Genomic DNA, 6636 nt, shown 5'->3' on the forward strand with positions numbered 1-6636 from the left:
ATGCATTGGACTGTGACCCGTATGGTCAGCAGTTCAAACCACCAGCAGCTCTGCAGGAGAGAGATTGTGCTCTCTATTCCCACAAAGAGTTACAGTCTTGGGCACCCACAGAGGGTTACCATGAGTCAGCATTGACTCATGGAAGTGAGTAAATTGCCTTCACACCTTTTATATATGTGTCTTTTCAATTTTCTTTTTTATTTTCCACTCTTCTCCAGCTGTGTTCTTTCTTACCAATATCCAACTTGCAATATAGATATATCCAACTTGCAGTCTCTAAATATAGTGCACAGTTTCCCATACCAAAATGAAAAACCTGCTGCATCTAATAAATTTGACTCACAGTGACCTTATAGGACAGAGGAAAACTGCTTTGGGGGTTTCCAAATCTTTAAGTCTTATAAATTCTGCAGAGTGACTGGTGGGTTTGACCCACTGACCTCAGTGTGTAACCCACTAGCCACCATGAGTTCATAGACAGCTTCCCGTGGAGTTCCTTTAATTTCTAATTCTTTTAAAAATATTTCTTATCTTTAGTCTTCTCCTATAGTTTGTGGGTTTGAAGTCTTCTCATATTTAAAACTAAGATGATAAAGTAATATAACTTAAAAGCAGAAAATATAGTGGAAAGACTATATCTCAGAAACTAGAGTTGATGTGGTCTAGCCAATGCAATTTTCTGAATCAGTGCCCCAAATGTCCCCAGAAACAGGCCTGAAAACCAAGACACCGAAAAATGCCTTTTGTCGTTGTTGTTGGACTGTGCAATTCACAGTTTAGGAACTTAGGAGACACAGTCAAGAATTGTAGAGAATCATTCCTAGGTCAACAGACTGTGGTAATTACATAATCTCATGTCAATTTGAGGGTATTAAGAGTGAAGGGCTGTTGCTTAGCCTGTTAATCAGGTCACAGCTTCATGATACCTCATTGTGGGCATGGCCTTCTCATGAGGATTCTGAGAACTTCCTCTCTCTCTCTCTGCCTGGTCTTCCTGTTGACAAGCATGCAGAGATTTGCTGAGACATTCAAGAGCACTCTCTTTCTGCTTCACCTTTCTTGTGCAGAGCCACACTAGGAGAGCCGGAGAAGCCACACGGAGACCTGTGCCAGTACTGAGATACTTCCACAGCCATTGGATCCGCAAGACTTTGCATCCACAGGCTTGTGATCTTCCTGCATTTTGCATCATCGCATGTGACTGCGTGAGTCTGAAGAAGGATTTTTGGACTAGTATGGGACTTATGGGCTAATACTAGACTTATGGACTTGATCTGGACTGGGCTGGGTTGTTTTCTTAATATACAATTACTTTTTGATATAAAGCTCTTTCTTTTACATATAGGAGTGTCTTTGAATTTGTTTCTCTAGTCAACCCAGATTAATACACTGACCCAACATCTAATAAATGGCATATGTGCCCAGTTGGGCTTTAGAATTTGGGTGGATCCACGACCACTATGTGTCTCCCATCATTCTCTTGTTGGAATAGTATCGATAACAGTTGTATTTTGAATATGTGGAGAGAAGGTAACTTGGCTTTTTCTTTTTTAGGTCTTCGATGAAGATGAATGGCATTCAAGGAGCGATGTTTATATAGAAAAAGCTTCATCTGTGCTTGATCTGATTAAGTTGATGGAATTCTGAACTCTGTCTATTCAGCCTAATTAATGTTTGTTAAGCCCTTGGGTTAAACAAAGTTAACTAAAACCAAGAATCAACATGCTAAAATAGAGAATGAAAGATGGAATGCCACTTCCAATTTTACAAAAGAAACTGAATGTAACAAATTAATTTCCACGAAATGGGAAAATTCCTACAGACAAGTGTCCTGCTGATGCTGACTTAGGAGAAATAAAACATTTGGATACATCTAGAAGAGTAAGGAGATTAGATTTTTAATTCTTAAAATTCTCACCTCACAAAGCTCAAGTCCAGATAGCTTCACTGATGTTCTACCAAATATTGGAAGAATTAACAAAATGCTCCACAAATTCTTCCAAAAATTACAATGGTACAGAACTCTTCCAAATTCATCTTGTGTCAGTATAACCCTGATGCCAAACCCAAAGACTACACAGGGAAAGAAAACCACAAACCAATAATGCTTGTAAGTATAGATGCAAACCCTGCAACCTAGTGCAAGCAAGTCAAATCCAGCAACACATAAACGGGATAGTCATTTGAGATTTATCATAAGAATGTAACATTATTTTAACATTTGAAAACCAATGTATTACACTGATTTAGTAGGAGATAAAAAACTAAAACCATAATAATTCTATTTGACACCAAAAAATCATTTGAGAAAACCCTTTCGTGACCAAACCTCTCAGCTAGGAATACAAAGGAATATCCTCATTTGAAAAAGTGCTTCAATATGCAAAACAATGATGCAATTCAGCCGGTCACACCAGTTCAGCACAACTGATACCTGATTTTGGTTGAGTTCTGCAAAGCGCTTGTTCAAATGGCACTTGTACTCGGTGTTCTTTCTAAGGCGGGCAGCTAGGCAGCTGCCCAATGTGGAAATCACAAATTTACATTCCTTGCTCTTTTTTCACGTGCATCTGTGCAACAGTGTATTCTAAGCACCCGTAATAATGTTCATTCCATCCAGAGGTTTAAAAAATTAGATGGGTCTCTGCTTGTAATATCGATTTACTCATTTAATAAAACTCGTTATACTTTTGACGAAATAGTACATTTGTATTCCCTTGTGTTTGTTACTTCAGTAAACAAACATAAAATGTCAAGAATAAAAATACCAGCCAGTCGTTGATTTGCTGTCATCTGTTTCAGCTTTGTGCTATGCCCCAAATTCCCATGAGATTTTATGAGTGAATTCTGAAATTCCTGAAAGTGTTCAAAGAGCTAAAAATATTGTCAGAACAATTGCTGTAAGTTCAGCAGAAATGGAAAAGGGTTTTTCAAAGATAAATATAATATGTTCAGAGAAGAGAAGTCACCTGTTTGTCTTTTTGTTTGTCTAAAGGAATGGGGTCCTACTCCTATGGTGCAAAGATGTTTACAGATAAATAATACAGTTGATGCTGTTTGGATAAAAGCAAAGACTATTGCAAGTGAGGATGCCAATCAAGAAACAATATAGAAATACCTTAAATATAGTTTTATTATTTTTGCCAGATAGTATTTGATAATCTTCTATTAATATTTTTAAACTTTTATAATCTAGTTTTGTGTTCCAGTTTTATTGTTCTTATTTAAGTATTAATTGTTTGAAATAATAAACTACCTTTTGGTATATCTTTTTTTATACTTAAAATGGTCATTAGGGCAGTGGATCAGTTATTAAATTATTTGAATCCTACCACTGGTAGGTACAAAACTTAATTGCATTTCTCTACACTAGCAATAACCTAAAAATGAAATTAAGAAAGCAATTGATTTATAATAACTTCACAAATACTAAAATACTTCAGAATAAATTTAACAAAGTACAAAGCACACTCTAAAAACAACAAAACAAAATAGAAAGAAATTAAAGAGGCTCTAAATTGTGGAAAGACTCATGAAATGGAAGAACCAATATTGTTAGGCTGGTAATACACTTAAAGTTGACCTACAGCTTCACTATAAAACCTGTCAAAAACCAGCCTGTGCGATCACGAGGGGTCGAAGGAATCAGGTATCAGGCATCATCGGGACAAAAAATCTTACCATAGTGAATGAGGCGGGGAGTGTAGCGTGGAGAACCAAAGCCCATTTGTAGGCCACTGAACATCCCCTTATAGAAGGGTCTCGGGGAGGAGATGAGCCAGTCAGGATGCCATGTAGCAGCAATGAAAAATACAACTTTCCTCTAGTTCCTAAATGCTTCCTCCTCCCCCGCCACCACCCCCCACCCCCTACCAACTATCACGATCTGAATTCTACCTTGCAAATCTGGCTAGACCAGAGGATGTACACTGGTACAGACAGGAACTGGAAACACAGGGAATCCAGGGCGGATGATCCCTACAGGACCAGCGGTATGAGTGGCGATACTGGGAGGGTAGAGGGAGAGTGGGTAGGAAAGAGGGAACCGATTACAAGGAACTATATGTGACCTCCTCCCTGGGGGACGGACAACAGAAAAGTGGGTGAAGGGAGACGTCGGACAGGGCAAGATATGACCAAATAATAATTTATAAATTATAAAGGGTTCATGAAGGAGGGGGGAGCGGGGAGGGAGGGGAAAAAAATGAGGAGCTGATGCCAGGGGCTTAAGTGGAGAGGAAATGTTTTGAGAATGATGAGGGCAATGAATGTACAAATGTGCTTTACACATTGATGTATGTATGGATTGTGATAAGAGTTGTATGAGCCCCTAATAAAATGACTAAAATAAAATAAATAATTTTAAAAAACCTATCAAAACCAAAGCTGCCTTTGTTTTGTTTTTCAGAAATGTACAAAGCTGAACCTAAAATTCCTATTGCATTAAAAGGGTACCAGAATAATAAAACAATTGGCAAAAAAGTTTTTACCATGAATTAGGTAAAGGATTACAAAGCAGATCATAGTTTTACATCCAACAATTCATACACATTCTGATTCAACTCATCTATTGCAACCTTTTCAAGCACCGTCCTTTATCTGACGTCTTCCCTGTATGTCCTGTCCTCACTGTTACTTCTTTCCTAACCCTCTGTCCTTGAGTATAGGAAGCCCCTTTGATCTTAAGTGGTTGGTTCTTCTAATAGAGAACTGAGGTTAGGACTAGACCTGAGGAGTAAGGTCAGAGTCTTGGGGATCCCGTCTGTCTCTGTCCAACCAGTAAGCCAGGCATCTTTTTCGGTTTTGAACTCTGTTCCACATTTGCCTCCTCAATCTAGGACCTTCTTAATGTAATCCTTTACAGAGAAATTAGCTAGGCTCGTGCAGTGTCAGGGCTGTGGAAACTGATGCTTGTGTGTGGCCCAATAGTCCATTGGATGGATTGTTTCTACGTGTCTTTTGCTTTTTTGTCACACTTCTTTCCACTGGTTGGGGGAGACCAATACTTGCACCTTAGATGGCCACTCATGAGCCTTTAAGACCCCAGGTGTTACTCACCAAATTAGGATATCCAACACTGTCTTGGTGAACTAGCTTATGGTGATTGACCTTTGTGTTCCCTGAGACTCTAGTCCTGATCCCCATGCGCAGAACACCTTCCCTCAAGGTGTCGGATTATATCTAAGGATTTTTCAAAACTTTGTACCCTGGATGCTCCTCCAAATTCATGAATATATTTGCAACAAGAGGAAATATATGCATACACATATCTGTGGTGAAAACTATGCATACATATTCATATATATACATATATATTATCCTTTGTGAAAAAAATATATACTCTGTTTCCCTGAAAAGAAGACAGTGTCTTATATTAATTTTTGCTCCCAAAGATGCAGGTCTTATTTTTCCATGAAGAAGAATATGGTACACATTTATTGTTTATTGTTTTATTAAAAGAGACCTCGCACTTACTGTCTGATCCGGCTGCGCTCCTGTCAACAGTGGGCTGCGCAGTGGCTCCTGCTGCTATGGTCCAGAGCCCAGAGTTACGGTAGCTTCTGGGGGCCTTATTTTCGGGGCAGTCTTATTTTGGGGGGGATGCCTTATATTTCAGCAAGAGGCAAAACTGTAAGTAGGTCTTATTTTCGGGGGATGTCTTACTTTCGGGGAAACAGGGTATACGTTGGTATACTCTTCCTTTCCAACCTATGCAACATATGTATCTATCCAAGCCTCTACTCGTAGATCCCAATGGTTGCAGGATTTTGTATATTGCAGTATTTGCCTCATTTTAACAGAACAAGGAAATTCTGAGTTGCTTAAAATCAGGAAAGGTATACCTCAGAGTTGCATCTTTTCATCATACTTACTCATTCTGTATGCCTTGCAAATGATCCAAGAAGCTAGATTAATGGAAAAGAACTCGGGATCAAGGTGGGGGGCAGGCTTATTAACAACCTGCAATACACAGATGACACAACCTTGCTTGCTGAAAGTGAGGAGCACTTGCTGATGAAAATCAAAGACTGCAGCCTTCAGAATGGATTGCAACTCAATATAAACAAACAAACAGAACAACCCAAATCCTCACAACTGGACAGATATATGACTTCATGAAAAGGGGAGAAAAGATTGAAGCTGTGGAGCGTTTCTTTTTCTTTGGATTCATAATTAATGCTCATGGAAGTAGCAGTTAAGAAATCAAATGACATATTGCATTAGGCAAATCTGCTGCCCAAGACCTCTTCAAAGTGTTGAAGAGCAAGGATACTGCTTTGAGGTCTAAAGCATACCTTCTGCTTCGTTCTTCTTTCATTGTGCTTTTCTTAGCTAGCGTCTCTTTCCTTTCCATAGAGAGTGAGCAGTTAGTTTTCCATCTCTTTGAAGCGTCATGTTGGAATTGGAATTTGGCTTTCATTAGGATTGTAGATTGTTAGGGTGAAATGAAATTAATTACCTATAGTTCCTCTATTTCTCTCTAATTTCCACCAAATGATTGGGTGGGACCACATTAATAAAGTATAGACCAACAGGGTATGGTCAGTTTTTTCCATTTATCTGGCTACAAGACAGCCATCTCGGGATTCTAGGACTGTCAAGATAGAACAGCAGTCAGCAACAGAACATGGTCTA

At 38.9% G+C, this 6636-nt stretch overlaps 1 long non-coding RNA gene across 1 annotated transcript; it reads left to right on the plus strand.

The window, feature by feature from the left end:
* The first annotated feature begins 1167 nt into the window (after positions 1–1167).
* Positions 1168–2782, plus strand: LOC123521445. Its single transcript, XR_006679890.1, has 2 exons — positions 1168–1205; positions 1555–2782. It is a non-coding gene; the product is annotated as an uncharacterized LOC123521445 (long non-coding RNA).
* The last annotated feature ends 3854 nt before the right edge of the window (positions 2783–6636 follow it).

This window comes from Echinops telfairi, unplaced genomic scaffold (genome assembly GCF_000313985.2).
Source record: "Echinops telfairi isolate 266 unplaced genomic scaffold, ASM31398v2 ScPeMD7_18;HRSCAF=68, whole genome shotgun sequence".
Taxonomy (NCBI): Eukaryota; Metazoa; Chordata; class Mammalia; order Afrosoricida; family Tenrecidae; genus Echinops; species Echinops telfairi.